General features: G+C 44.9%; 1 pseudogene; it reads right to left on the bottom strand.

The window, feature by feature from the left end:
* Window positions 1-1,139: 1,139 nt before the first annotated feature.
* The window catches only part of LOC119509829, a 43,787-nt pseudogene continuing 35,921 nt past the window's right edge, over window positions 1,140-9,005 (bottom strand).

The following is a 9,005-nucleotide window of genomic DNA, read 5'->3' as shown; positions in this document are numbered from 1 at the left end:
TCCTCACAATAGTGATTTTAATAAATTAATTGCTTTATAAAACATTGCAGATGTCATAACTGTTAACATAACAATTTACCAAATTGTAGTTAACTGGTGCAATTTGCTGACCATGTTCTATAGAGAAAAGGAAATGCCAAAACCTCCTAAAGCTGTACCACTGAACCTAGGAGAACAAAGGAGATTTCTCAGACCGTTAAATCAGGCAATTAAAACAGCGAATTTTCCCTCCCCAAGTGAAGCACTCCATCAGTCGAAACATTCTGATAAATATAAACTAGACAGACTGTGCTCTCAAAAGATTCCACAACTTGTAATACAATAACATAGAGGCATGCCTCCTTCAGCTTCAAAACTTGGTGGGTTTTAGTCATTTAATTTTTAAGTATCAAACTAGTAGTGACTTTTCTGCTGCAGTATCTCCACTGTGGGATGAGCAGTCTTCTTCACAATGTATTAATAACCTCACCCTCACAAATGAAGCAATTTTAATACTGGGTGAATGCCCTTGCTACAAACTGCTTTTCTTGAGAAGTTATGAAATACCACAAGGAGGGATGTTTAAGGCTGTATTACAAAATGGTGCTGGTAAATACTACATCATTTTTTGTTATGTTGCAACCTTTGTTTCAAATTTAGGGTCTGCTGCTATGAAATCAGATCACAATAAGATTTTTTTTGTTTTGTTTTGTTTTTACTATGATCTGGTAGCAACTGAAGGTCCCAATTTTAGCCCCTTTGGCAGCAAAATCCAAATTCCCTAATTCACACATTAGTGCCTGTGGTGGTTTGAAGCCATATGAACCCCAGAGGCATGTTCTTATATTTAATCCATTCCTGTGGATATGGACTCACTGTAAGTAGGACTTTTTGACGAGGCTACTTCAATTAAGGTGTGACCTGCCTCATTCAGGATGGGTCTGAATCCTATTACTGGAGTCTTTTATAAATGAAATGAATTCAGAGAGACTAAGCCATGGAAGATGCTGAAAGCAGTGACACCCAGAACAGAAGGGAGAGAGCAGCAGAAGCCATCATGTGCCTTGTCATGTGGCAGAGGAGCCCTGGATCACCATCAGCTGGTCTTCAGGAAGAAAGCATCGCCTTGATGATGCCTTGACGTGGACATTTTCTCAGCCTCAAACTTGAATTGAATAAATCCTCATTGCTTAAACCAACCCATTTTATGGTATCTGCTTTAAGTGGCCTAGGAAACTAAAACAGCACCTAGTTGTCAAGGGATTAAATAACCAGCACAAAAGATACTGCACTTCTGTTGTAGCATTTGGCAGGACTAAAAGAAAAGGAAGTTGGCTACACATTGAAAGAAGTCACCAGGAGAAGATAAAATGTCAAATGAAGTCTTCGTGGTCTTGTACACATCCTCTCTATCATAACCACCAAAGTCTGCCAGATCATCTTTCATGGCCGCCTTTACCCCCATCGGGGAACCACACCTTTCTTCCCCTTTTGGCTTGCCTTTGCTTGCTTGTTTTCCCCCTCAAAGCGCAGTCAATGAATTGGTCATCTTTTTCAAGTCATCCATTTCCAATGAAATACACACATCTGGAACTAAGGCTTCCAGAATGCTGACAAATACAAGGACTTTTCACATTGAGTAATTTTATCTTTTAGTAACTTTCCAATCTGTGAAGTCATCTCTTGTACACGGGTTCATACCATCTATTCCATAAACTATTACTGACACCAAAAGTTTCTTTTGCTAATTCCAGGTCTGACTTTTCCGGCAATTTCTTTAGAAGCACTTTATCTGCGAATTGTTCTTCTGGTGTTACTACTTTCGATTCTCCGGGTTCCTTAAAATTTCTCTGTAAAGTTTCTTTTTGCCTTTTCGTTTGTTGCTGTTCTTTCTCTTGGATTTTCTCCACTATGTTTTTCTTCTCTAAACTTTTCCTTCTGGTTTTACTTCTGCTTCCTCTTTTTTTTCCCGTCATCCTCATCCTCATCCCAGTTATCCTTGACATCTCCGTCCTCGTCCTCGCCTTCCCAGCGGGTGCCCCACGGAGAACGCGTCCGTGTCCCAGGAGTCGGGTCCCGGCGGCGGCCATAGCCGCCGCCTCACTCGTGCGCAGACACCGCGCGGGGACGAGCGAGTTGGCAGCCAGCGGGGCCGCGCTCGGTGGCCGCGCGGGGCAGGCTGGGACCGTGGCTGACTGGGCGCCCCGCCGAAGCCCCGCCCCCTCGGGCACCGGCTGGGCGGCAGTCAGTTTTGTTTATTCTTTTTACATTAGAGGAGTTGAAGGTTGACAGAAAAATCATGCAGAAAATACGGAGTTCCTGTATACCTGTCGCCATTAGTATGATTTTGCTTTAATGTGGTTACTTTTGTGACAATTGATGAGGGAATATTATTATAATGTACAATTAACTGTTGTCCATAGTTTATGTTAGAATTTTCTGTTTGTAGTGGACAGTACCATGCTTTTTTTAAAAAAAATTATTCTAGTAATATGTATTTATATATTTATACAACCTTTTAACCACATTCACATTCGCAATTCAGAGGTGTTAATTCTAAGACTTGGTTTGTTTTTTTTTCCTTAAACGCTTGTATTCACACACTGTATAATCCATCCTAAGTGTACAATCAGTGGCTCTTGGTGTAATCACATAGTTATGCATTCACTGCCACAGTCAATATGAGAATATTCTCATTTCTTCTGGAAAAAAAAAAAAAAATCCCATGCCTCTTATATCCCCCCCATTATTGACATTTAACTTTGGTGTAGTGTCTTTATTACAGTTAATGAAAGAATATTACAATGTTAATGTTAACTATAGACTTTAGTTTGCATTAAATTGTATTTTTTCCCATATACCACCTTATTATTACACCTCGTAATAGTGACTTACGTTTGTTCTACTTCATATAAAACCTTTAATTAACCACCGTCATCATCCACTCTAGGTTTTGCTAAGTTACACAGTCCCAGTTTTTATCTTCTAGCTTTCCTTCTGGTGACATACACGACCCTAGTCTTCCTCTTTCAACCATACACTCAGCTTTGTTACTTCCACTTACTGTATTGTGTTATCATCGCACAGTATTGTGCTATCCATTTCCAAGCCTTTACAATCGACCTTATTAAACACTCTGTACTCCATAAGCGTCAACTGCTCAATCTCTATCTCTTTCTATCTCCTGATAACCTATGCTCTCAAATTTAACTCCCAGAGTTTGCTCATCACAGTTAGTTCATATTAGTGAGGCCATACAATATTTGTCCTTTTGTTTCTGGCTTATTTTGCGCAACATAATGCCCTCAAGGTTCATCCATGTTGTTGCATGCCTCATGACTTCATTCCTTTCTGCAGCCGCACAATATTCCATTGTATGTGTACACCACAGTCTGTCCACCCACTCTTCAGTTGATGGACACTTGGGCCGCTGCCATCCATCGACAATTGTGAATAATGCCGCCACAAACATTGGTGGGCAAATGTCTATTTGTGTCCCTGCTTTCAGGGACACTTGGGATCAGATCATAGGTGCTACACCCCTGTTTGGCCTCTGATACAGCTGCAGGATCCCGGACAAGTCACTGCCCACCCTGGGCCTCCATGTCCCCAGCTCTCCAGGGAGGGAACTGGAGTGGCTCAGTCACCCACAAACCTGGCCTCCCATCAGGACCACCGGCAGAGTGTTTGTGGTCTGTTGGATTTTTAAGCTTTCTGGTGTCTTCTGAAGCCCAGCCAGGCTTGAGAACTACTAGCAGGCTGACCCCAAGGCCCACCCAGCTCTGACATGTTGCAAACCTGGAGGAAAAGCAGCAGAGCTGTTGGCCTGGGTGGCTCATCTGACCTGGTATTTTGTACCAACTTCAATCTCTGGCATGTGGTCATTATGACGGTTCTGGTGGCTCCCTGGCTGGTATGCTCAGGATAACCAGAATTAACATATGTCCTTTGTTACGTCAGGCATGGGCTTCACGTGGTAATCTCAACTCTGGAACAGCTACTGTTTTTAGCTCTAGGTCACCACTAAGGAAACCAGGAGCTTAAGTAACTTGCTTGAATTTAGGTTGTAGGACTTCTCTAAGTGGTGGAGCCAGGACTAGAACCCAGGCAGCTTGACTCCAAAGTCTCTGGCCCTAGCCACTCCATCATTCCGTGCAAAGTGCACCCCACAGGAAGACGGCCTTTCCCCCCAGAGCAGCACGCTCTGCCCTCCCTGCTCCAGGGGTCCCCTGCCAAAGATGTATTTTGCCTTCCTAAAAGGCGTGCAATGGCCTGGCTCAGTCTCTGGCATCAGGACGAACAATCACAAATACCTTGAACTTCAAGTTCCCTCTGAAGGGGGTCGATCACCCATGTGCTTTCCTTCTCCCTGCGATCCAGAAAGAGATTGCTCCAGATAACGCCCACTGCCTGGATGGAAAGGAGAGTAGCAGAGAGCTTGGCCACAGCACGCAGCAGCTGACGTGGACACCAGGCTGCCATCCCTGGGCCAGACCATTGTCCCTCAGCTAAGTCCCTGCCCTTGGTGCTTCCTGTGAGCTTGGCAGGTTGCCTCTCGCATGCCTGCCCCCCCAGGAGACCTTGTCAGCAGCCAAGGCCCCCTCAGCTCTTCTCTTATCAGCTTTGGAAAGTTCAAGGAATCCTGGATGTGCACATGGTTTCTTTTATTCTTATTTGATCTTTCCAAACCACAATCAGTCCAGCCTGTACATAGAAGTGGCCTCCAAATACAGATGTGTGGATACATGTGCCTTCAAAGAAGAAATATTTAGCTAAGGAAATAGACTTCAGCTTGCTGCTTCCAAAGGGCAGGGGAGGGGGTGGGGGAGAGGGTCAGCTTAAAACAACAACAAAAAAAGCAAAACCAAAACATCACAAGCCAGTGATTGTTCTTTTGAACAAGAAAGGAGTGGACATTCTGAAAAAGATGTTTGAACAATTTTAGGCACACCCAACTCCAACTGGAATTTTTTCTCTGACCAATTTTTCACAAAAGCTGCAAAACGCAAGGACAACCTGCTGGGACTGTCCCACAGAGCTGCTGCTTTCTGGACTTATATTATAAGGGCCATGACCACCCGGGAAAACCAGCCCCGTGCCTCTTTCCAAAGTCATTTTATTCACTGCAAGTTTGACCAGACAAAATTTAGGCAAGGCAGGGAGAGAGAAAAACCTTCTATATGCATAGGCAGCGAGCTTTTTTCCTTTCATACCTCCTTACTGGTCAAACACAGTGCTAAATTGGAAAGCAGACGTCAAGGTCTTGCAAAGAGGGCATTTCATTGAAATGCAGAGACTGGGTTTGTTGGAGCAAACGGGAGTTCTAAGTGGCCAGGGAGAAGTTCACAATTAGGTCAGTTTTAGAGCTCAGGCCTCGATGTCGTTGCTTGCAGGTTAACAATCAGCATGTGGTGTGGACTTTCGTGAGATAAGAACGAAACTAGTTCAGCAAAATCTCCTTCAGTTGGGAGCACACAAAATATGTTACGGTACGTCCCTACCATGGAATATGATCTTGTGTTTATTAAGAAGGAGGCATACACATATTCACATATCTACTGATAGGTAACAAACTATACTGTTACGTGAATAAAAGCGTAGTGCAGAAAAGCTTGTTAAGTACACTCTCACTTATGTAGGAAAAAAATCTATTATATACTTGAATTTTCCTATACTTCTCTGGCATGCAATAAAGAAAGCAGAAGAGGAAGGAAGCCTTGCTTTCACTGTACATCCTTTTGTACATTTTGAAGTTTGATTTTGAACCTTGTGACTATATAATTAAATAAAAAGTAATTAGTTTAAAAACAATAAAATCAATTGATTGTGAGTAGAGATGGATAGCAGGATGTTCTCCAGAATTACAGTTGAGGTTATCTGTGAGTATGGAAATTGGGATAATTTCTACTTTCTTCTTGGTGTATTTTGTCATTAGTTTTTACAGTCATCATGTGTCATTTTTATAAGTGAAGCTTTTAAAACTTACTAAATAAAAGCTGAGGATGTTAGGGACATTTCCTTTAGAAGATCAGCCAATGAAACGAATGTGACAACCGGTTAGCATGGCCATCAGCTAAATTGTAGTGGAAAACAGAGGTAACAGGAGAACAGGTGGCCAGTCACCTGTTTCTGACATCATACAGGTGAGATAATATTCCTTTAGAATTTTTCATCAGAAAAGTAATACATGTACACTAGACTGGGGAAATTCTAGAAAACAAAAATAAATCATGTATAGATTCCACCCAAACACAATCACTGTTAAACTATGTTCACCCGTTTCCTCTCCGTCTTTTATTCTGGAAGTGGGGATTCGTGGTGTCGGGTAGTCATAGCATGACCTGTTATTAACCTGGTTAGTCAGTCACTGACACAGCGACAGGGTTAGCACCTCGGGTAAGGTGGCTGACGGCGTCAGTGTTTCATGTCCGCCGTGAAAGGTGGAGCCCAGCAAATGAGGCTCTGTCACGGAGGACAGGCCTCGCGTTAAGATGGGACATCCCAAGCCAGAGAGGGAATTGCAGTTGGGCAGGTCCTGGCGTCCCTCCCGAGCAGCTGGCAGCGTGCCGTGGCCCCTGGGACTTGAGGCTCCTCGGACATGACTGCTAACTACATCCCCCATCCATGTCCCCTGCCACACTGAGGCTGAGGAGCTGCCCTGCGCAGAAGGGAAGGGGACCCGACGGGGAGCTTCAGAAGGCAAGTCTCCTCCTGCATAGAAAGCCCCCCCGGAGCCTCCTGCTGGCACCCCTCTGAGGACACAGGGTGACTTTGCGGGGCCCAATACAAAATGAAAATGTGTAGCCCCTTGTTCAAAAAGGAGATTTCCTTTCTTCTGAGGACACTCGTGGGTGAGTGTAGACCCTCACCGGTGTACGGGGCACTGCCCTGTGACTCCCATCCTCCCGTGCTGCTCAGGCCCCCAAGTGGGGGCGGTGAATGCCCAGTTGGGTCAGTTTGGGTCCTCCAAGAAGCAGATGACAGGACAGGATTAGATGGACAAGAGACTTGTTGGTGCCCGAGGGTGAAGGTAGGAAGGGCTCAGAGCTGGGGGCAGGGCTGAGTCCTGGAAGGAGCGGGCAGGAAGGAGGATGGGCGGGGGGCGCCTCAGAGCCAGTGCAGCTTGGACAGTGGCCTGGCCAAGCGGATGGGAGGCCCTGCACCAAAGTGCCCAGTGGGTTCCCCTGTGCTGCAGAAACGTGCCGGCCTAGTCCCCACCCTGCTGTCCTTGGCTGGGAGCAGCGGGGTAAGCGTGTTCCCAGCACAAACAGGGTAGTGGGTCCAAAGGGCAGCCCTGGGACCATCAACCAACATTCCCAGCAGCAGGTTCTCTGGAAGGAGAACGGCACGCCTCCGTGACCACCAAGAAAAATGAAATATGTATCCATGAGCCCTTAGCACTTAGCACTTCTACCATAATCATCTCAAACGGGAAAAAAATCTAACTTCCTAGACAGGTGAATGGGTGAATCAAGGTGGTGTATGTACAGGATGATTGTTCATAAATTAAAAGGAATGAATTACTGATACATGCAATGATGTGGATGACGCTCAAAAACACGCTGTATGAAGCCGGGCACAAAAGTGTACACACTCTGTGGTTCCATTTATGGGAAGTCCAAGAAGGCAAAATTAATCTCTGGTGATAGAAAAATAAAAATCAAAACAGTGATTGCCTAAGGGGTGTGAGGGACAGAAGTTGACTGAGGAATCCCTGGTGGGGGGTGGAAATGATCTGTCTCTTGATTTGGGTTTTGGTTACACATTAGTCAAAAATCATTGACTTGTACCATAAAGTCTATGCATTTCATGGTTTGCCTCAATAAAGGAAAAAAGACCACACTCTATAGACGAGGCTCAGAGAGGTTAGGGGTTTGCCCGAGATGCACAGCAGATGGGCTCAGTTTAGAAGCCCCCTGCCCAACCCCAAGCCCATGCCCTGTCAAGACCAGGCTGGCTCGGAGCTCCCAGCAGTGACCCAAGAGGCCCCTGTACAGACTCATGAATCCTGATCCTTCTCCTGGGGTGTGGCAGCTGTTCCCTTGACAGGCTGAGATCACAGGATTCCAGAAGACTCCACAGGTTGTCCTGGGCTGGGGTCCAGCCCCCATCAGCAGAGCCCGGCCAGCAGCAACCCTGGGAGGTGGTGGGGAGCACATGCCCTCCGTGCAGCTGACTCATGGCCTCCACAGGAGCTGGTTTTGTAAGGTCTGGGTGGGGCAGCAGGCTGCAGGAAATTGCTTCTTCAGTGGGCAGTCAGGGCCAAATCTCAGCTCCGTCTCTCACCACGGGCTGTGTGCCCTAGGGAAGTGGCCCAACCATTCTGAGTCCTTTGCTTAGGAGACAAATGGGGGTAAAAAATGGAAGCAAGTGCAGAAAACAATCGTAAAGCACCTGGGACAGAGGAGGCACGCAGCAACATAGTTTATTTCACCCCCTCCCAATCTCTTCCCTCATTCAGTCTATTAGTCATTCAACAAACACTTACTGATTCCCTACCCTTGCCGGGACTGCGCTTTGCCTGGAGATGAATTGGCCCTTGTCCTCAATGAGCTCACAGTGTAGTAAACAAATAATTAGAATTACTAGTAGGTTTATAATACTCTTTAATACCTGGGCAGCTTAGTTCCCTGCTCATTATACTTCCTTCTCTGAATTTTCCTGGTGATTCTTGAATGTTTACTTAGAAAAACCTCAGAAGCAGTTTGTCTAATTTAAAAAATCAGTAAATAGAATGGTCATGTACATTATATAGGAGGCATTTCAGAGCATTGAGGAAAAGGTGGATACTTTGGTAAAAATATTGAGAGAATTAGGTAACTTTTTTGGAAAAAATATCCCAAGATAAATTCCAGAAGGATGAAGTGTTTAAATGCACAAAAACAAAATCATAAACATTTAGAAGCAAACTTTCCAATTAGGGAAAATACTTTCTAAGTATAACATAAAACTGTAAAAGAAAAACTTGTCCAAGTGAAAATGGAACAATTTTTTTGCCTTAAAAATGATCAGAAACAAAATAAAAG

This window comes from Choloepus didactylus, chromosome 15 (genome assembly GCF_015220235.1).
Source record: "Choloepus didactylus isolate mChoDid1 chromosome 15, mChoDid1.pri, whole genome shotgun sequence".
NCBI classification, from domain to species: Eukaryota; Metazoa; Chordata; class Mammalia; order Pilosa; family Megalonychidae; genus Choloepus; species Choloepus didactylus.
Note: the sequence above shows the minus strand (reverse complement) of the source record. Positions and strands in the feature narration are given on the sequence as shown.